This window comes from Vombatus ursinus, unplaced genomic scaffold (assembly GCF_900497805.2).
Source record: "Vombatus ursinus unplaced genomic scaffold, bare-nosed wombat genome assembly UNPS02014870.1, whole genome shotgun sequence".
Lineage (NCBI taxonomy): Eukaryota > Metazoa > Chordata > Mammalia > Diprotodontia > Vombatidae > Vombatus > Vombatus ursinus.
This window is the reverse complement of record NW_020954648.1, coordinates 4,735,295-4,758,918: the sequence shown is the minus strand read 5'-3', so window position 1 is coordinate 4,758,918 and position 23,624 is coordinate 4,735,295. Positions and strand designations below refer to the sequence as shown.

General features: G+C 38.8%; 1 protein-coding gene across 1 annotated transcript in view; it reads right to left on the bottom strand.

Annotated features, from left to right (window-relative positions):
* CALD1 (caldesmon 1) overlaps positions 1 to 23,624 on the bottom strand; it is a 256,204-nt gene that overhangs the window by 166,589 nt on the left and 65,991 nt on the right.

Genomic DNA, 23,624 nt, shown 5'->3' with positions numbered 1-23,624 from the left:
TCCCCTCCATCACACGTTTTCTTGAATAATGGATTAATTTTCCTAAACTATTAAGGTATTGTTAAATACATCCACACACAAAATTCCATGAACACATATGCATGATTTCACCCAAAATGCACATGCACAACCAGATATATGTGCACCCAAAACAGAGTAAAGGATACTTGGTTTTGCGGCTGGAAGAGGGAGCAGGAAGGTAGATGAAGGAAGGTGAGAAGTAAATAAGAGAGTGTGATGGGAATGAAAATGAGAATGAGCAGGTAAAATCACAAATGGTCAGTGAAGTCACAACAATAGTTGTAATAATAATAGATAAAGAATTAGGCTCAGAAGTAAAATGATTTGTCTAGGATCAAACAGCTAGTAAACACCACAGGTAGGATGCAAGCCCATGTCTGTCCTGATTAAAGACACGTCTAGAGTTTTTTCAATTTTATGATACCAATTATCATTTCTTTGTAAAGATTCTTAGGCATTTTTTGGGGGGAGGATTCTAGAAATTTTTATTTGTTCATATGATTTTAAGCTTCCCAACTAGCTCCTTGGAATAGACAAAATGAAACCAATATCTAAAAACTTTAACTTGAAACAGTTCTCTTCCTAATGCTAGCTTCCATTTAAAAGACTCATTGCATACATTATCTCACAATAAACCTCATTGTTTGGATTTTACAAATGAAGACACTGAGGCTCTGAGAGGATAAGTGATTTCTTATGGAGATTGAGGCTCTAATCTAGGTCAAGGTCAGTATTCTTTTGACAACATCTCAAGGATCCCAGGCTTCTTTCCACCTCCCAGGTTTAATGAACCCTGTCTACACCTTGCTACAATTGACTAAGTGAGAGCCTAAAATACCCCCTCTCCACTCTAAATCAGTGTGGGCACAGGAAGGAGCATCCAGGAAGAATAGGATCCATATCCTGAGACCAGCAATTGCTACCTACATCCTTGAGATTCAATTCAATTCAATAAACACTTATTAAGTGCCTACTATGTGCCTAGCACTGTACTAAGTGATGGGGATACAAAAAGAGGCAAAAGGCAGTCTCTGCCGTCAAGGAGCTTACAATCCAATAGGAAAGAAGATGTGCAAACAAATACCTACAAAATAAGTTCTATGTAAGATAAACAAGAAGTAATTAAAAGGGGGAAAGCACTGGAATTAAGAGTGGTTAGGGTAGGCTTCCTGGTTGTTACAGTATTAATATTCCTTGCTCATTACAGCAAGCTTTATTACTGTTAATATCTGAATGGCGCTTTATGGTTTACAAAGTGCTTTACTTTCATTATTTCATTTGATTTTCACATCAACTTTGTCCATCAGGCAGTGTCTATACTCCTGTTATTCCTATTTTACAGATGGAGAAGCTGAAGTCTAGATAGGGTGGGTAACTCATCCAGAGTAATAACTGGTAAAGTCAGGATTCTCATCCATGTCTTTTGTTTCTGGATTATACCACAACTGCCTCCCCATTCACAGATGTCTTATTCTTCAGCATTTTAAAGGACGCTGACTTCTGCTTTATATTGTTTTGCTTTGACTTCTGCTTTATATCTGCTTTGTATCCAACAAGCGCAAAAATGAAGGCTAGGATATCCAGAGAGTCGTCATCATTTCCACCCTCTAACTTTGCTGACATTCTGCTTTATTCATCATCACCCAGATAGTTGTCAGCCTTTGCCTTGTAAGATTTGAAAATTAGCAAACCCTGGAACAACAATGTACTTGGGATCGCTATGTTGCTATGTTCGAAGGGTCCTGGGAAGAGCCAGTGAAATTCCTCTCACTGGTCTCCTTTTGACTTTTTCCCATAGACCTTGTTACTACACTGAAATGTCTGGAATGTTTGATACTAACAGGACTGACAAGGTTGCTTGTTACAGGGTGACTGACTGTCATCCATGGGTCAACTCTGTACAGATTGATTGGCTGTGAATCACTAAAATTATTATTAGTAGCAATAATATCATCAACATAGATTATTAACTTAATGACATACATTATTACTAACATATAATTGTGTTAATTATTATATTATGCATTATTACTAACAAATATTTATTAATTTATTTATTATTAAATAAATTACTAACAAAAATTTATTAATAAATTAATATTATTGGTAATGATAACAACATATATGGCACTTAAAGGTTTATCAAGTGCCTTACAAGTATTATCTCATTTAATCCTCACAACAACCCTGGGAGGTAGATGCTATTATTGTCTCTATTTTACAGATGTGGAAACAGAGGTTGTGACTTGCCCAGGATCACACAACTAGTATAGACATACCTCGGACATATTGTGGGTTCGGTTCCAGACAGCCACAATAAAGTGAATATTGTAATAAAGCAAGTCACATGAAATTTTTGGTTTCCCAGTTCATATAAAAGTTACGTTTATACTACTTTTTGTTGTTGACTATAGTCTATTATGCCTAAATGCATCATGCCCCCCCAAAAACAGTGTACATACCTTAATTTATAAAAATACTTCATTGCTAAAAAAATGCTAAATATCATCTGAGCCTTCAGTGAGTCATAATCTTCTTACTGGTGGAGGGTCTTGCCTCAGTGTTGATGGCTGCTGACTGATCAGGGTGGTGTCTGCTGAAGGTTGGAGTGGCTATGACAATTTCTTAAAATAAGACAACAATGAAGTTTGCCTCATTGATGGACTCTTCCTTTCATTTGAACACTTAGAGACCATCGTAGGGTTATCAATGGGCCTAATTTCAATATTGTTGTATCTCAGGGAAGAGGGAGGCCCGAGGAGAGGGAGAGAGATGGGAGAAAGGCTGATTGGTCAGAACACAGATACACACAACACTTACTAAGTTTGCCATTGCATATGGGTGCCATTTGTGGAACCCCAAAACAATTATGATAGTAACATCAAAAATCACTGATCACAGATCACCATAACAGATAAAATAATAATGAAGTTTGAAATATAATGAGAAAAATGTGATACAGAGACACAACATGAGCACGTGTTGTTAGAAAAATGGTATTAATAGACTTGCTCAACAAGATGGCCACAACCTTCATTTTGTAAAAAACACAATATCTGTGGAGTGCAATAAAATGAGGAATGCCTGTGAGGGTCTAGGAAGGGATTTGAACTCAGGTCTTCCCAACTCCCAGTCTAGCGCTCTTCCCATTGCACCACCTAACTGGTGCAAATCTCAAGTGAGTCAGATCAATCTGGTCACTCGAGTACCAGAACTACTTAACATCTGGTCATTTTATTTAAGGCGGTAATGTTAGAAGTCAGTATGATATAGTGGAAAGAATAGTGACTCAGGCATCAGAAGACCTAGGTTCAATTCTAGCTATTGGCCTTCGTACTCCAGGCTATGGAATTTAGACATTATTAGGGAGGCAACAGAAAGTTAGTGGAAGGTTTCAAGAAGACAGGGGACACGATCAGATCTGTGTATGAGGAAGTTCAATCTGTTTGCTGAATAAAACATGAATTGTACAGAGAAGGCTACTAGAAACTGGAATGAATTGTTATTAAGAAAGGCAGTGGAATCTGTTTCTCTTTAGAAAAAAAAGGAGAGGGGTTACATTTTTGTCATTACAGATAGCTCTGGACAGTAGATGAATTCATTTAGCCTGTTTCTCTACACTCAACCTACTCTCTACACTAAATGGGATCTGAGGCTCAAAGAAGAACAACCTGAAGCTATATATCCGGTCAAACCCAGAAATTGCATTTATGGGGAGACTATCCAGTTTAATTATCTTGGTAATACAACCAGATCATTACATGATTGGTTTATTTATGATCATTGACTTGATCTCTCTTGAAGTAACTGAATCTTGGTCATTTCTACTGCATAGACCTTTCCCCCATAGACTTTGTTACTATACCAAAATGCCTGGAATGCTTGCTCCAAACACGACTTCTCTGACAAGATTGGTTGGTTGCATCTGATTTGGGCCCCTATCTATTAGGAGTGACTGAGTGGTGCCTCCTCTTGGAATAACTGTACCAGACTAATCCAGGGTTGGTGAAAATGGTGAAAACTGATCTTGACTGTGGAAACACAGGAGGATTGAGATGGTAGACTCAGTGGGCAGAATTAGAGATCCAGTGAGATGGGCACATTGATTTCTAGGGGCATAAAGGATTAATGAAAACTATCAACCCAGATGACCTGAATTACCTGTTAGTCACTAAAAAACAAACACCAAAAGTCAATGTAACACTAGGTGTTACTATGTTGGCTTGTGGTTTGATGAAGCATTTTAAAGAGTCAGGTTTATAGTTGCTCTGCCCTTGGAAGTATGCTTATGAGACATCTGAATGGTTCATGATTATTCCCCCAGTTAGAAAAGAAAATTTTTATAATAAGCTTGGGGGCCACGGTAGGACAGGTCACTCTTCCGTATGTGGCTGTTAGAGTGATTCTGCTCCCTACGTTGTGGACAAAGGGACAGAGAGAAATTTAAAACGTAGTGTCAATCATGTGTATTTTTGAAAAATCAGATTAAATCAGACAGATGCAGTCTTTAATACAATAAAAGGACATACTTTGAAATGAGTATCACTTGCACTCATTTCAAATAAGCAGCTAGGTGTCACAGTCGATAAGAGTGCTGAGCCTAAAGACAGGAAAACTTGAGTTCAAATCCAGCCTCAGACACTTGCTAGCCACATGACCCTGGGCAAGTCCCTTAACCTGCCTGTCTCAGTTTCCCCATTTGTAAAGTGGGGATAATAATAGTACCTACTGAGTATGGCTGTGAGGCATTTCTAAGGCACTTTGCAAACCTTAAAGAACTATTTAAATGCTAGCTATTATTATTATAGTTATTACTAGTTGCACCTAGCTGAAGTGAGGCCAGAGAAGTGGATAAGGATCACTAGATCCTCCCTCAGCACTCCAGACACCTGAGTGAGCATCTGGGATAGATAACACAATTTTATACCTTGCCACTTACAAAGGCTTGGGTTTGAGGAAAGGAAATGCTGTTCTCACTTCTGCTGGCCCTGTCACACCATCGTCCCGTATGTCTAGCCCCCAGCACTTCCCTCCTTCCATTCTCCTTTTTCTATAGGCTCTCCTTTTAGTCCTATCCCAGTCCCAAATAATGCATTATTTCTTTGCCTCGGGACATGATTCCAAAGCATAGAAGTCTATGCAGATCCAAGCCATTCTAACTCCAGATGGAGGAGGGATTGCATAAGAAATAATAATTAACTACTGTTTTGGTATTTGTCAGATCTGCTGTCTCTTTGTACCCAGTGACAGAAGAACACAATGGAATAGACTATTTTAAAATTGTCCCTTAACCATATCTGCCTCAGTTGCCGCCTCTGTAAAATAGGGATCATAATAACACCTACATCTCATGATTGTTTTGAGGATCACATGAGATTTTTGTAAAGTATATTTCTATAAAGTGCTAATTGGGGAGTTGAGATAAAGGAAATGAGCAATAGCCAACAAAGATGACTACTGAAACATTTTATTGAAAATATATGAAAGAGAACAGAAGGGAACACAGTTGAGGTCAGTTCTGAAAGTAATGTAAAATTGATTGTATGCTTTTACATGTATGTAATGGGAACTCATGATTTCATATACAATCCTATTTTGTGAGGTTTACTATGTTTATGGAAATGGTTATTATTACTATTTGTTGGTCTTTAGTTCAAAATAAAAATAAAATTGAAGAGTGGGGGAAAAAAACTGTCCGTTAGTGGACTGGGGCCATCTTGAGAAGCTAAGCCTTTTCATTTCCTAAATCCTAATGGAAACATTCCTATCTGGTCTCCTCCCTCCTGAGGCTATAACAGGAACTTAGGAAATAGAGACCACTGGTGTAGTTACTGTATTCTGAAGTTGCCATTGTCTGTGGTCAAATGACCGAATGTGGTCATTTGGTTAATGCATGTTGCAACCAAAGACAGGGTTATCGATTTAATCCTCATGCTTCACAAAGTTTTCTTTGGTTCTATGGCCACAGACACCCCTAGTCAGGGGTCTTAGAAATCTGTGCCATTGGTTACAGGAAGGATAGGGCTCTTGGAGGGGGGAGATTGAGGGGGAGGGGAAGGCAGGAAGGGGATAGAGGAAGGGAAGAAGGAAGAGGGAGGAGGAGGGAGGGAGAGGGAGGAAGGATGGAGGGAGAGAAGAAGAGAGAGAAAGAGAGAAGAGATATTTATAAAGCACTTTGTAAACCTTAAAGCACTATAGAAATGCCAGCTATTATTATTACAGAGTATATACCTTGTATGTTCATAGTTGTTTGCACGTTTGGCTCCCCCATTCGAAAAGGGACTCGTTGAAAACAGGGACCATGGTTTGTTTGTTTTTTTAATTTTGTTTTGGTATACCTAGAACTTAGCAAATACTTGTTGGTAATGATGATAGAAAGCTGGCCTCAGAGTCAAGGATATGAGTTCAAGTCCTCTTTCTGAAACATTCTGGCTGTGCAAACCTACCCAAATCACTTAACCTCATAGTGACCAAAGAACTCTCTAAGATTATTAATTGCAAAGTAGAAGCCAATCTGCATCACTAAGACTTCCCTATCCAGATGAAATCATAGATTGCCACCTTCCCCAATATTTAATGAATATTTGCATATTTGCACAACTCCTTGGACTGAATTAAATTTTAAAAAAACACAAGGATTAATTCAGTCAAGCAGCTGTGAGGGTTCTTTCCCTTTATTATTAATACTTTCCTGTCATCAAAGAGCCAATTGGCCTGAAAGGTCTATTTTTGAATTCCACCTTAGCCCTTAGATAGAGCTGGTATGAGTTTACTGCACAGTGTGTCCTGAGTCTTCAGAAGAACACCAAGGGGAAGTGTTGAACATATTTTCCAGAGAATGTTTTATACAAAAAAAACTTTTCATATGCTACTTTGGAACATAAAAAAATGTGATTGTGACACACTGTGTTTGAAGAATAAAAAACAAGTAAACAGAGAAGACAATAAAAAAAAAATCCTTCAGTCTAAAGGTCAAACTAAAAATACCATGAGCTCTCAATCTAGTGCTTCCAAGGCATATTGGGAAATGCTCTGCAGTAAGGACAGAAAGAAAAAGAAAATTGCTAAACTCAGGCAGTACAATGTAAGCTTGTGAAGGGAATGGGCTCATTTTCATTTAGTCTTTGTATCTCCATCACCAAGTACAGTGCCTCAGACCCAGGAGGCCCTCCATAACTGCTTCTTGGTTTGGATTGGGTTGGAAGCTAAATTGGGACAAAATTCATTTGTGATGTTGGGGTTGGCTAGGAGTCTTGTTTTTTTCCATCTACTCCCAATTTTTCCCAACATTATTTCCAGGTGTAAAACATGATAAATAGTGAAAACACAGAAATAAAAAAGTATAGCTATTCTCACCTCACTGGAGGGTGGTCAGCACTCTGAGCAGGAAAATTATGGCTGTCCACAGTAAAGTAGTGACAAGCAGCCAGGCTCAGATCTTGGTTCTGGGAGTGGGCAGAGCCAGTCTCTTACCTTGATTTCACCACTCACTAGCACTGTGACTTTGGCCAAGAGATTTTGCCTCACTCAGCCTCAGTTTCTTCATCTGTAAAATGAGGGAACTAGACCAGATAATCTCTCAGCTTTAGATCTGTTGGGCCTACTTCAGGCCAACAAGTTAGAACATTAACCACAGTCTCAACAAAGCAATTTTATTTAAAACGTCAGCGTAGGAAACCTCCATAGTGGTAAGGGGGTTGGACAACTGGTCAGAAGGAGATTATAGGGATCTCTTTGCAGGCACTGGGGTCAGGACTCTGTTACTTTGCCCACACTCAGATCTAGGTGGCAGTCCTGGGTGGCAATCCCAGGGTTAGGAGGAGCACTAGCACACCAAAGCTCGTGGCCACAGTGGAGCAAGGACCCTCTTCACAGCGCCAGGGCAGAAAAGAGTGCTTGTGGTCACTCACAGACTACAGCACAGGCCAGGAGAGTAGTAGATGCACCTCTCCTCATACAAGGGGGTGGTAGTAGCCTTGGGTGCATTTGGGGAGTGCTGAATAAAAATAAGGGGGTGGTGTAAGCGTAAGGAAAGAAGAGAAGAGAATTTTGAAAAACTGTTTGTACATGTCTCATTTGTTTTGTAACAGAGTTAAAGTTGTAATGATTACGTTATTTTACAAATATACACACAAAATGCAAGTAATAACTGATCAGTAGTCAAGTCTGCTGGCAGGTTTTAATAAGCAAGCATTGGCAGGAGAGTGTGTTTTTATGACACAGGTCCACAATTCTAAAATTTCAATGCAGGAAAAAACCCGCAAATTTATAATAAACTATTAAATTTAAAATGTGTCATTTAAAAAATATTTTATTTTTTTTGAAATGATGCAAATTTTTTAAAAAAAACATTAAAGGGTTAAAGAAGGTAGATTTCCAGGAGAGGCACTGAGTAATTTTTTTTAAAAAGGGGGCAGTAGGCCAAATAAGTTTGGGAACCTCTACCTTACATCATACCACCTTAGAAGAACTAAAAACTTACAGGTCCTTAGAAGTCTCTCTGAAAACAGTTGCAAAAAACCCCTGAAGCTCAAGACAGTATGTCCTCTACCCTAGAAGCAGAGTTCTACTTTAACAAACAGTTTAAAGTCAAGAAATAGACTGGGAAAATGAGCAAAACTGAAAAAATTCTGACCATAGAAAGTTACTATGGTGACAAGGAAGATCAAAGTACACTCACAAGAAGACAACAAAGTCAAAGCTCCAACATCCAAAGCTTCCAAGAAAAATATGAATTGATCTCAGGCCATGGAAGAGCTCAAAAAGGATTTTAAAAATCAAGTAAGAGAGGTAGAAGAAAAATTGGGAAGAAAAGTGAGAGTGATGTAAGAAAATCATGAAAGAAGAGTCAACAGCTTGGTAAAGGACAAACAAACAAAAAATACTGAAGAAAATAACACCTTAAAAAACAGAATAGGCCAATTGGTAAAAGAGGTACAAAAAGCCAATGAGGAGAAGAATGCTTTGAAAAGCAGAATAAGCCAAATGGAAAAAGAGGCACAAAAATTCACTGTCAGAAAAAAAAGAAAAACAAAAAACCTCCTTAAGCAGTAGAATTGGCCAAATGAAAAAAGGAGGTACAAAAGCTCACTGAAGAAAATAATTCATTAAAAATTAGAACTGAGTAAAGGGAAACTAATGATTTTATGAGAAATCAAGATACAATAAAACAAAACCAAAAGAATGAAAAAATAAAAGACAACCTGAAATATCTCATTGGAAAAACAACTGACCTGGAAAATAGATCCAGGAAAGATTATTTAAGAATTATCATAATCAAAAAAAGAGCCTCGACATTATTTTTCAAGAAATTATTAAGGAAAACTGCCCTGAAATTCTAGAACCAGAGGGCAAAATAAAAATTGAAAGAATCTACCGATCACCTTCTGAAAGAGATCCCAAAATGAAAACTGCCAGGAATATTACAGCCAAATTCCAGAGCTTCCAGGTCAAGGAGAGAAGATTGCAAGCAGCCAGAAAGAAACAAAGTATCATGGAGCCACAGTCAGAATAACACAAGATTCGGCAGCTTCTGCATTAAATGACTTGGAATATGATATTCTGGAGGGTAAAAGAACGAAATTCACCTACCCAACAAAACTGAATATAATCCTTCAGAGGAAAAAACGGACATTCAATGAAACAGAGGACTTTCAAACATTCTTGATGAAAAGACCAGAGCTGAATAGAAAATCTGACTTGCAAATACAAAACTCAAGAGAAGCATAAAAAGATAAACAGGAAAGAGAAATAACAAGGGACTTAAGGTTAAACTGTTCACATTCCTACATGGAAAGATGATACTTATAACTCATAAAAACTTTCTCATTATTAGGGCAGTTAGAAGAAGTATATATAGACAGAGGGCACAGGTGTGAGTTGATTATGAAGGATTGATATCTAAAATAAAAAAATTAAAGGTGAGAAAGAGAAATGCACTGGGAGAAAGGGAAAGGGAGGGGTAGAATGGGATAAATTATCTCACAAAAAAGAGGCAAGAGAAAGATTTTATAGTGGAGGGGAAGAAGGGGGAGTTGGGGGGTATGAGTAAACCTTACTCTCATCAGAATTGACTCAAAGAAGGAATAACATACACACTCAACTGGGTATAGGAATCTATATTAATCTACAGGAAAGTAGGAGGGGAAGGGGATGAGAGAAGGAGGCAGGGGGTGATAGAAGGGAGGCCAGATTGGGGGAGGGGGTAGTCAGAAGCAAAACACTTTTGAGAAGGGATAGGATAAAAGGAGAGAGAGAATAAAATAAAGGGGGGGGTTACAGAACAGAATGGAGGGAAATACATTTAGCTCTTTTTTGGTTGTGAAGAATTAGAAATTAAGGGGATGCCCATCAACTGGGGAATGGCTGAACAAACTGTAGTATGTGATTGTGATGGAATACTATTGTGCTATAAGAAATGATGAGTAACATGCTCTCAGAAAAACCTGGAAAGACTTACATGAGGTGATGCAAAGTGAAATGTACTGTGCACAGGGTAACAGTCAAATTGTAAGATGATCAGTTGTGAATGACTTAGCTGTTCTTGACAATACAATGATCCAAGACAACTTGGAAGACTTATGATGAAAAATACTATCCTCCTCCAGACAAAGAATGGATGGTGTCTGAATACAGATTGAAGCATACTTTTTTTTTTACTTTATTTTTCTTGAGGTTTTCTTTTTTTGGTCTGTGTTTTCTTTCACAACATGACTAATATGGAAATGTGTTTTGCATGACTTCATATGTATAACCTATGTCAAACTACTTGCCTTCTCAGTGACGGGGGTAAAGAAGTAGGGAAAAAATTTGGAATTCAAAGTTTTAAAAACAAATGTTAAAAGTTGTTTTTACATGTAATTGGGGAAAAATAAAATACTAAACAAAAAAAAATCTTAGACATTTTCAAAAAAAAAAGAAAAAGAAAGAAAAGAAAAGAAAAGAAAAAGAAAAAGGAAGGATCCTAAGCCCCTGTTCTTTCTATGGAAGAAATTCCTCAGCTCAATTTCTGGCCACCAGGGGGTACTAGTAATTAGTGGGGAGATGGCTAAGTCTTCTCAAATTCGACAGCCAAGTCCATTAACCACAAAAGCAGCAAAGAGAGTTTCTAGATGCCATAATAAACCAAAATAGAAGGGCCTGTAAGGAGAAAGATAGGGGTGCTATTTTTTCTGACAGAAGCCTGGAAATGTATGATACTAGGACTTTCATGTAATCACATTGTATTTTGTCCTATGAAATTTCATTTCCTATCTTGGCTCATCTTCAAGATGACAGAAATGACATGGTTTTGTTCAGTGGTATACATTTCTTTATCTTAAATATAGGCATATCCCCCAGAACTTTCATAATAATAACATTTTTTATTAATTATAGTTCGTAGATGGGCTTTGTCTTACAAGCACCATATTCTAACTAAATAAGTAAACTGCTATGGACTTCAATATATTAAGTTTGAATTCAATTGCTATTCAGATATCCATGAGTGCCAGACGGTAGCAAACACTTATAATCCCTGATCCTGGGGAGGCTGAAGCTGATGGATTTCTTGAGTTGGAGAGTTCCAACTGCTGAGCTACAGTGGGCTAAGCTGATTAGGTATGCTCACTCTGTATGGGGAGGGAACATGGAGGGGGTAGGTTAGGGGAGCACCAAGTTGCCTAAGGAGGGACAAATTGACCAGGGCAGGTAAATAGAGCAGGTCAAAGCTCCTGTGTGAGACCTGGCTAAGTAGCCTGGGTAAGATATTCTTTGTTGCTGTTCAGTCGTTTTTCTGTCATGTCTGACTCTTCATGACCCCATTTAGGGTTTTCTTGGCAAAGATACTGGAGTAGTTTGACATTTCCTTCTCCAGCTCATTTTACAGATGAAGAAACTGAGGCAAACAGAGTTCAGTGACTTGCCCAGGGTCACATAGCTAGTAGGGGTCTGAGGCCAGATTTGAACACAGGAAAATTCCTGACTTCAGGTCCAGCGCTGTATCCACTACACTGCCTACCTACCCTGGGTAAGATGAGGGAGACCTAATTTATTTAAAAACAAAACAAAACAAAACAACAATTAATGAGACTCTTTGATCTGGAGGTCTCCTCAAATCTGCTTGTGTTTTCAGTTCCAATGTGTTAACTAAGGATGGGTAGTAAGTAATATCTGGAGAGCATTAAATGATATAATTTGGGAAATGGCATGGTATGTTGAAAAGAGAGATAGATTTGGGGGTTGTAGAAGCTGAGTTCAAATCCAGCTTTGCCATGTGTCACCTTGGATAAATAACTTTTGTGCCTCAGTTTCCTTATCTCTAAAATGAAGGAATATGGACAAAACAATCTCAGAGATATATTCCAGCTCTAAACTTAGGATCCTATAATATGGTCATAGATTATGGTGTCTAGTGGCCCTTTGGTACTCTCTCCCTCTACTCTGGGAGGAAAAGGAAATCCTCATAATGGTAGTAAAGGGTGTTTGTTTTTTAAAGAGTACAGTTATTTTTTTCCATTATACTATATTCTGGAAATATTTGTTTTATCCCATAAATTAAAATTTTTTTAAAATTTTTAAGAAAAGAAAAAAAGAGAAGTTGGCTTTTCAAAAACAGAAAAGCAGCCCAAACCCTGCCTAATCTCAGTGAGGAAAAGATTCTTATTAAGTCTTACTTTAAAAATCTTTTTTTTTTTAATCTCAACTCCAATTGCTATTCTTTTATTCAGGTGCTTTCCCTCCTCTGCCCTGGAGTAAATGTTGCATCCAAAAATTAAAATTTGAGCAGAAGAGTTTCAAAAACGTATTCACCAAAAACAACTGCCCTAATCTTTTCTCCTTTTCAACCTGCAGGGAAAAAAAAAAAGAAAAAAAAAGCTCCTTCCTTGGTACAGAAAATGTGTTCACACACCATGCGTAGTGTTGGCCGATTTCCATATAACCTAATATGGCTAAGAAAATGTTTGACTGCAACCGAGCAAGAGTGCCAAACTTGACAGCTTTTTAGTGAGGAGAATGCCACAGAGCCCTCTGTTTAGACTCAATGTAATTTCATTTCAGATGCGACGATTATCCATTCACATCAACTAAGCCATAATTGTACTTCTGTAATGAAAACCAGATACCTGCCCTTCTTGCCTGCTGACAAGGAAGATGAATAAATATCAGCCACCAAAAAAGGTTCTCGGAGTTTGTCTATCGAGCGTGTTTTCCTTCTTGGGATATAGAAGTGACTGGGATATTCCCAGCCCAGATACTCTAAAGAAAGTGTACTGCTTTGCAAAATACTTTTCCTTCCCAGTGGAGAAAGAGGAGAAGGAAAGGAAGCCATTGCCTGGTGGACTCTGGCACTTCTAACTCCCCATTCCCCGGGCCCCTAGTAAAATGTAAGCTTGTAGAGAACAGGCAAATGCCTGATTATCCTCAGATCAAGTCTTTGCTTTTCCAGTGCAAGCCAGCCCCTAATTTTTGTCTTTGTATCTCTAGAACCTAGCCCAATGTTTATTACTACTCTTTTGTTTTTTTTAATAAGTTGGGGAGAGGGGGCTGGTCTATGATTCCATCAATGTAGACAACTCATGGTACAGAAACTCCCTCTACTCATATGGATAAGCCAAGGCCTCTTGGAGGTAAAGACCTATGACAGGGGTGAGGAACCTGTGGCCTCAAGGCCACATGTGGCCCTCTAGGTCCTTAAGTGGGTCCTCTGACTGAATCCGAACTTCACAGAACAGATCACCCTTGGCCTATGACCACACAGATAATGGGAGTCAGAGACAGAACCCTCCTGCCTCCGAGGCTGGCTCTCTACTACTTCACATTGGCTACCACCTTGAAGCACTTCATAAATGCTGGTTGAGCCCAATCTGTTTAAATCCAAACTCATCTTCACTATCAAGCCCAGTTGCTGATCCCCCGGTTTCAGATAGTGGCCAATGACCATCCTCTCAGGCTCCCAGACTCAATTAGCCAGATGACAAAGACTCAGCTACAAGGGTCCTCAAAGAATCTCTAATTATTGGAACATAGAGTTAGAGCTGCAAGAAACCTCAGAAGTCATCTTGTTCAATCCTCTAATTTTATAGGTAAGGAAAATGAGGCTCAGTAAGGTCAAATGGGCAGCTGGGTGGAGCAGTGGATAGAGCACCAGGCCTGGAGTCAGAAGACCCAAGTTCAAATGTGGCCTTTGTCACTTACTAGATGCGTGGCCTGGGGCAAGTCACTTAACCCTGTTGGTCTCAGTTTCCTCATCTTAAAATGAGCTGGAAAAGGAAGTGGCAAACCAGTCCAGTATCTCTGCCAAGAAAACCCTAAATAAGGTCACAAAGAGTCAGACACGACTAAAACAACTCAACAACAACAACAAGTGGAATAGTGGACAGAGAACCCCTAATGGAGATCACGGAGACTTTGGGAAGAGCATGACTCAGTGGATCAATAAACATTTATCAAGCACCTTCAATGTGGCCAGCACTCTGCTAAGCACCGACGATACAAAGAAAGGCAAAAAACAGTCAGTGCCGTCAAGGACCTCACAACCTAATGGCTGGGACTGATTTGTTTCTAATGATCCTCTGACTTACACCTTTAAACTGGCCTGGCATGAACCCTCAGAGAATTGTCCACTGGAAATTGAGGTTGGAATTAGATAGTTCCGCCTGGGATTTCGCATAACATAGTAGCCTAATCCTAGACACCAAGACTGGGTGACTTGTACAAAGCGGGCCAGGACAAGTCCTATGATGCCATAACACTAGATAAGCATCCCCAACATTTGAAAAAGAATAATGTTTATTCCAGAGTTTATGGCCCCCAAGCAAATGTCTGATTATAATCAGATCAGGTCTTTGTTCTCCCAGTACAAGTGAAGCTCCCTGAGCTCAAAATATAGGGGTAGGGACAGAACTATCTGGAATTCTCCAGGCCCACCCTCTACTTTGAGGGTTCCCTAATGACTATTTTCTGGTTGTAATCTGTGATTTCACTGGTATAGAGAACTCCTGGAAAGGAAACTCCCCCTACATCAGCACAGATCAGCAACTAGACTTCAGCTTACCTGGGGCAGTGAGAAGTTAAGTGACTTACCCAGGGTCATATAGCCCATGAGGATCAGAAAGAGAACTCGAACACAGGTCTTCCTGACTCTGAGGCCAGCTGCCTGTCTGCTACCACCCAATGACCTTCATCCCTAAATATCTTTGAGAAGACTTGGAAGGTTGTGCTTAATTCTAGGGCCTTCCCTCTAAGGTAATAATAATAACGATAATAATAATTAGCATTCATATAGTGCCTAGGGGCATTCGTATAGTTACCTAGTGGCAGCTAGGTGGTACAATGGATAGAGTGCCTGGCCTACAGTCAGGAAGACCTGAGTTCAGATTTGCCCTCAGACACTTACAGAGAAGGAAAAGGCAAACCACTCCAGTATCTTTGCCAAGAAAACCTCAAATGGGGTTATGAAGAGCCGGACACAAGTGAACAACAACACTGTGCTAAGAGCTTTATAGATATTATCTCACTTGATCCTCCTAACAGCCCTAGGAGGTAGGGGCTATTATGATCTCTATTTCACAGATGAGGAAACTGAGGCAAACAGCAGCTAAGTGACTTGCCCAGGCTTATCTCAAATGGACATAAAATTGTTTCCATGTTGCTTCCCCCATTAGATTGTGAGCACTCCTAGAGTTTTGTTTTGTTTTGTTTTCTTTTGGTTTTTGCCTTCCCTTGTAACCCCAGGAGTAGCACTGTATTACTAATCAATCAACTAGCAAGTTTATGAGTCATGATCTAGGCTAGGTGCTGGGGATACAAAATCCTCGATAAAGGGCAAGCTTGACCAGAAACTCCATTCGAAGTGCCCCGATACATGGACCATGAGGAGGTTTCATGAGATCATTTCTAAAGTCCCTTCTGGCTCTAATCTAGAATCATTAGCTTCACAATCTTCATTTTCCCCTTTATTTAGTCAAGTACTTTGGGATCTTCTTTCACTTCATAATACTGCCTTAAAAAGATCTAAGAGTTTTGTTTCTAAATTCATTCTATTTTGTTTGGGAATGCCTTCATAATTCTTCTGGGAGCATCATTACTAAACTGTTTTTTTGTTTGTTTTTAATAGACATGCCCTGTTTCTCCTTCCTCTCCAATCTCTTCTCCATACAGCTGCCAAGTTTATATTCCTGTATATATCACTTCTCTGTTCAATAAATTTCAGTGACTCCCCAATATCCCCAGGTTATATATAAAATCCCTCTGTTTAGCATCTAAAGTGCTTGGCAACCTAGCTCCAACCTACCTTTCCAGCTTTATCCCTTCATGCACCCTACAATCCAATCAGACTGGCCTCTCAGGTGTACTTTTGGCATCTCTCATCTCTGTACATTTAGTCCCTCCAGGCTGCAATGTACTCCTTCCTTAACTCTGCCTCTAACGATCTCTCATTCCTCTAAAACTCACCTCAAATACTACTCCTACATGAGGCTTTTTTGTTTGTTTGCTTGCTTGTTTTTGGTGAGGCAATTGGGGTTATGTGACTTGCCCAGGGTCACACAGCTAGTAAGTGTCAAGTGCCTGATCTGAGACCAGATTTGAACTCTGGTCTTCCTGACTCCAGCACTGGTATCCTATCCACTGTGCCACCTAGTTGCCCATATATGAGGCTTTCTTAATCTCCTCTGTTGCTACTGCCTTCTCCTAAAATTATCTTCTGTTTATTTATTCATTCATTCATTTATTTTGAGGCAGCATGGAGTGGTGGATAGAGATCCATCCTTAAAGCCAGCATGTTGTTCCATAGTTCAATCTGTCCTACTTTTTGGAACCCTGTGGACCATCTCATGCCAATATTGTCCACGGGGTTTTCTTGGCAAAGATGCTGGAGTGGTTTGCCATTTCTTTCTCCAGTGGATGAAGGCAGAGGTTAAGTGACTTACCCAAGGTCACACAGCTAGTAAGTATCTGTGGCCATATTTGAACTCAAATCTTCCTGACTCTATCCACCAAGCCCTCTAGCTGCACAGTACCTAGCACATAGGTGCTTAATAAATGCTTGTTGGCTTGTGCTAACTGTTGTCCTATTAGAATTCAGGTTCATAGCTAAGTGATTCTCTTAGGGAAGTAACTAAGCATGGGTTTGATTCAAGTAGGAAAGCAGGCAAGAACAGAAAGGACATTTTAGTTCTTCTGTGATACCACAAGATCGATTATTCTGCCTGATGCAACTAGGAGGGAAACTCAAGAATTTTGTGCAATAAAATAGTGAAAACCTGCGAAGACCCAAGCTGAACACATGCTGAGGATTTCAAAGATGTCGGTTAAGAGTAACAGGCCTAGGAACATTTGTCCCCTAGGCTTCTTTAGAAGAAAAAGCAAGGCTGCATCAAAACTACCAGTGTTTGGCTCTATATTTCTACACTCACAGTCCTCAAACCTTGACGCTGGTGAAATTCTTTACTTTTAATAACATATGGTGGAATCCTTCATTAAACTCTTTAAGGAAAGGGCAGTCAGGTGGTGCAGTGGATAGACCACTGGCCCTGGAATCAAGAGGACCTGAGTTCAAATCCAGCCTCAGACACTTAACTGTGTGACCCTGGGCAAGTCACTTAATCCCAATTGCCTCCCACCCCCCCAAAAAATTAAAATAAAATCTTTAAGGAAGCTTATGACTAATATTGTAGAATCAGAACTCAGGGTTCCCAACTCTTAGTCCAGTGTTATGTCCATTGAGGCACAATGACCTTGTTGAAAGTAGCATTTTGGGGAAGAATATCTAGTAGTGGTGTCCAAGAAAAACTAAAAGTAGGACAGATTACAAGGGAAGAGCTCAGCTAGAACACTTTATAATAATTCATGGGAAAAAAAATCAGTAAGACCTGAAAGTTGATGCCAGTAGGAATGGAAAGGAAGAATAACATCTAAGACTTGAAAGTACCAATAGTGATGCAGATGTCCCGCTCTTGTGAGAAAGGTGGTGGAACACAAGTGCTGAAGGAGGCATATACCTTTAGGCATTGCCACTAGATTGCTAAAATGTACTTTGTTACAAAGAAGGATTCTCTGTGGTGAGGTGGAGGAAGGAGGTGGGGTGGGAAATGATAGCAACATAAAAATTTTTAAAGATTCAAAATTTCTCCCTTTAAAAAATAAAAAGTATATGAGGAACCACCTGGAAACTTGGACAAATTCTCCTTACTCTTCACATAAATTTGTATAGAGTACCTTTCCTCAGATTGATAAGTCTGGCCTCTGAGAATTGGCTGGAATATTGATGATTAAGTCCTCTTCGAGGACTAAAATTATGGAAAGAGCCAATGCATTGGATAATTTTCCACTGTAATTATAAAATGACATTTGGCTATTATGTCATTAGAGATATTTATATTAATTACATAATTGTGAAAATTGCCCAAACAACCAATTTCGGATGACAACACTAAAAGATAAATCTATACTTCACTTAAAGAAGGTTCAGGTAATAAAAAGCTCCACAAAATGGAAAATTAGACCCTGATAGTTAACATATTGAAAGATAACAGTACTATTGTCACCCACCCTATTCTAATAAACTGACATTTCACAGCCATCCTGGCTAAAACACATACATTTAAATCTCTCTTATTTTCAAATTATCTACATTACATCTGCAAAATACTTTCTGCCTGTGACTCAAGAATTTTTATGATTACTTCTTCAATATATGACTAGTACTTTAGTTAGATTTTTAAAAAAACTTCAATAATCCAGTTCTGTTAGTTACTAAGATTCTTTCAGAGTAGGGACTGCCAATTAATAGGGACATAATAAATGCAGACTTTCAAAGATCATTTGATGAATTTCACTTTAAGTACTGAAAAAAATAACAGAAGATGAAATGACTATGAGATTGTGTGTGCATGTGATTGTGTGTGCATGTGTATGTGTGTATTTGTGTGTTGTTACTTTATCATGGATAATCTGTTTAAAGACTAGAAACAAAGCTTAGAAGAAATGGACATTTTCTGCATGGAGACAGATTAATGTGAAGCCACCCTTATCTTGTCTCTGTTCACTCCTTTCCACTAAGGAACTAATATTAGGATTCTTAGCATTTTTAGAAAATGATTTGGAAGATGGAGGGCATTATGAAATCTCTAGAAGTTCCAACAATGCTATATAATTAAAAAGCAAATTAGCATTAGTCTTCATAAGTATAAGGTAATACATTTAGGGAAAAATAATTCAAACTCTATTAACTGAATGAGTGCCTATGGGTTAGCTTATAACCCATCTTACTACTAGATCTTACTACTTACTTACATCAAACTACTCTGGGATCTTTACCTAGAAAACCCCAAATGGGGTAATAAGCATCTAGTAAGCACCTATTATGCATCAGGGACCAGTGGAAATACAAAGAGAGGCATAAACCGAAAACCATTCCTTGCTTACAAGAAGCTCCCAGTTTACTGGGGGAAAACAACATGTAAACAAGCAAGGACATACCAGATGTAGACAAGAAAAATTGGAGATAATCCTGAAGACAAAACACTTACAAGGGAAACATCAAGCGAGATCAGGAAGGCTCCTTGAAGAAGATAGAATTTTGGCCAAGACCTGGGACTCTCAGAGTAAGGTGCAAGAAGACTGGAAAGGTAGGAAGGGGCCAGGTTATAAAAGGATGTAGAAGTTAAAACAGAGGATTTTGTATTTGATCTCAGAGTTGATTGAATAAGAGGGGTGTCGTGATTAGACCTGCCCTTTAGGACGATTGATTTGATAGCTGAGTGAAGGACAGATTGGAGAGCCCTTATCATGGTGGATGTGCACACTTAATTTTCTATTTTCCCTTAGTACTTTTAAAAAATCAATAACTATGGGAGTTCCATTTTTATACTGTCAGGAAGTAATTTATCCTCACACAAGACATTGTGGCCACATAACTATGTCCTTACCCCATAGCTTTTTGGATAAGAAAGACACTTCCCTATCTGGCTTGCAAAGATTTCCTTCCTTTGCCTCTCTATACGGACTCCTAGCAGTCACTAGTTGCAGGGGCAACTAGGTGGTGCAGTGGATAGAGCACTAGGCTTAGAATCAGTTCAAATCTAGCCTCCGACACTATAACTGTGCGATCCTAGGCAAGTCACTTCACCCTATTTGCCTCACTTTCCTCATCTGTAAAATGAACTGGAGAAAGAAATGGCAAACTAATCTGGGATCTTTACCTAGAAAACCCCAAATGGGGTAATAAGGAATCAGGTTCTTTATTTCAATGACTGAACAACAAAAGCAGTTGCTTACTACTTCATCGTGATTTTTGATGTCTTTGGTCCATCTTGTCTTTGAGTTGTTGGTTTGTTTGAATTAAATTCACTAGCTGAATTCAACAGCTAATTCTATTGTTTACGTGAAATTGGCTTGTGTACCCTGTTAACCTAAACCTCTAGAGCTCTTAAGGCCCTGGGACCAAGAAATCTAGGGCTCTGTAAACCCCAGTCCTTGAGCTCAGAGACTTAATGCTGTTTTCAACTTGAATTTTCCTCCAGTCTCAACTTCTTCCCTTTCAAACTTCGCCTACTGGTGATCCTTCCACAAAATTCCTTTTCTTTAAGGCTCACTGACTCCCCACTCATTAGCAGAGTTGAAGTAACTGACACAACCTCTGGCAATGAAGGATACACACCTTTCCCATTCCCAGATGTTTGCTCTACCTCTGTGTCTGTGTATCCTCAATGATTCAACCTTAGATATACCCTCCGAGTTCAGGGTGCTTCTAGATTTTAGGTTTCACAATAGGGAAAAAATAATACTTGGTACCTATATGAAATAATAGAATACACTTTTATCTACCAATGAGAACAAGATATGGCATCCCATAAACCATTCTTAGCATCACAGATTAAGAGTTGGAAGAGACCTTAGAGGTGCCTTGAGCAAACTATCTCTATCCCCAAATGCATCACTCTTTCTACTGTACTATGGTGCCTCCACCATATTTACCACTCCTGCTGCAACTGGCTGTTAAGTCAGCAAAATAAAAGAAAGAAAAAATAAAAATTTGATTGAGAACCAGTAATTTCAGTGGCCTTTGCAGACCTGGACTTAATAATTGGCCACTACTGAGTTTTTTAGCTGAAAGAATACAAAAGAACTCGAAGGCATTTCAGTGGCAAGTTGCCATCCCAAACAAATTGTAATATGTAAGCACTAAAGATTTGAATTACTCCTCCAGGATTAAGATTCTTGACAGTGAAAGTATAAAAGAGTCCTAAGGCCTAGGAAATGGCATATGAATTGAGAAATCATGACTAAGTTTAACTGGTCTCTCTAATCTCGCAGTCTCATGACATCTAAACTGTTTTGTTATTCTTAGTGGGCCAAATCCTCCTTCTGGTAATGTTCTGGGAATTCTATTTTTTGTGGGAATTTAAAAATCACAGAGTATTTACTTTATATGTTCCATTTGCATAGGGTCTAAAATGGATTAAAACATGCTTTTCCCTCTTTGGCTAATGGTTATTTGATAACATGACACTGGTGGTTCAAAGAGGCCAATCTCATCCTAGGAAAAAAAATGAGACTGAGTCAAAAGAAGAAAAAATTCCCTCCCTCACCCTCAAAAAAAAAAAGCTTGAGTTAAGTATCTTTGAAAAAAAATGAAACATTTTTCAAAGAGAGACATCAAAGGCTAGATATTTCAGAGTTTATTTTGAGAAGCTTCAGTCAAAACAATTTGGAAACGATGAAATGAGTCATTTTAAGAAGAAATGTAACTTTGTCTATTCCTGCTGCATTTTTGGTTTGGTGGGAGACATCTTTATTCCACAAGATTTTAAAAGCATGTTTAAGATTCCATAGGTTTACCATTACATCACTAATGGTTTCTAATGAGATCCAGGCAATGGTAAGGGGGAGGAGAGAACAATACAAAGGGGCCTACATGGCACCATCCACTCACATAAAAAGCAAAACATTTTGTGTGTTTTCTCCACGCCATGCCCACCATGTAGTTAAAGGGTGAAACATTTACTTATCCAGCCATTTGGGCACATGGTAAACAATATTCAACTAATGGGAAGCATTGAGATGATTGGCTGAATTTATTAATTTTCATCTACATGTTTGGGATCATTTGGCATGGTCAAGTGAACAATTGTTGAATGATTCTTCTTAACCCAAACAGTGATTTAATTACATTTGGGCCCTTCAAAATAATCTTCTTTCCTCAATAATGCTTTTGGCTTCTTATTTAACTGGGTTATGGCCTCAGCTATTTAATGAATATTGCTCTCATAGAGAAAAATAAGCTCTACTCTAGGGCTAATGTCTTGAGAGGAGAGCCAATAAATGGGTAGACATAGGCTTAAGTAAATTCTATTCCAGCAGCCCAGGGTGTTGGGGTAGGGAGAACATGAAAAGAATGGGTTGCTTCTCATTGTAACCATCAATTAACAGTGGGCAAGAGACCCTTTCTGATTCTGTCTTGTTGTACAGAATTTCATGGCATTTTTGGTAAGGATAATGCTTGAAATAAAGTCACTGTAGGAAAACATTAAGTACTATGAAAATTATACTCTAAAAGTTCTTTGAAAGTAGTCATTAATGGTTTGATGTAATAGGATCATTTAGAAGGAACTTTAGAGGTCATCTAATTCAACGCCTTCATTTTATAGTTTAGAAAACAGAGTCAGAGAGGCATACTGATTGGATATGAGGGGCAAGAGTGAGAAGGTGAGAATGACACCCAAGCTTCAATTCTGGGTGATTGGGAGGTTGGTGGTATAACAGAGGACAGTAATACCAGGGTTAGGAAGAGGGAAGGGTTTATGGAGAAAAGATTTATTATTATTTCTGGTGAAATACAGCATGCATGCATACACACACACATATATGTAATTTTGGAGGGCTGAAATGTGTTCTCAGGGGCAGTTAGGTGATGCAGGGGATAGAGCACCTGACCTGCAGTCAGGAAGACTCATCTTCCTGAGTTCAAATCTAGCCTCAGACACTTACTAGCTGTTTGACCCTGGGCAAGTCACTTAACTCCATTTGCCTCAGTTTCCTCATCTGTAAAATGAGCGGGAGAAGGAAATGACAAACTACTCCAGAATCTTTGTCAAGAAAACCCCAAATGGGGTCAGGAAGAATTGGACAGAAACTGAAATGACTCAACAACAACAAACATCACCTGACGTGCTTTATTGCTTTAGCCTCAAGAGGGATTTATTCCCAGTTAGGAATTTTCCCCTTCAATTCATATTCCCCACCAGGAGATAGTGGGAAAGTGTCTGAGTTACACAGTCAGCCCATTATAATTTCTGAGATTCAAAAGAATTACAGCACTCTGTATGAGCTTGCCTAGATTTACAATCATGAACTTTATATCTGTGAACTTCCAAGTCTTTAAATATGCACGTGCACATGTGAGCACACATGCACATATGCCCACACTATGCACGTAACAGCTAGTGTTTTCATAGTACTTCAAAGTTTGCAAACACTTTATAAATATTTCATTTTATCTTGACAACAACACAAGGAGGTAGGTGCTATTCTTATCTCCATTTTTATAGATGAAGGAACTGAAGCAGAAAGAGATTAAATGACTTTCACAGGGTCACACAGGAGCTAAGTATATGAGGTTA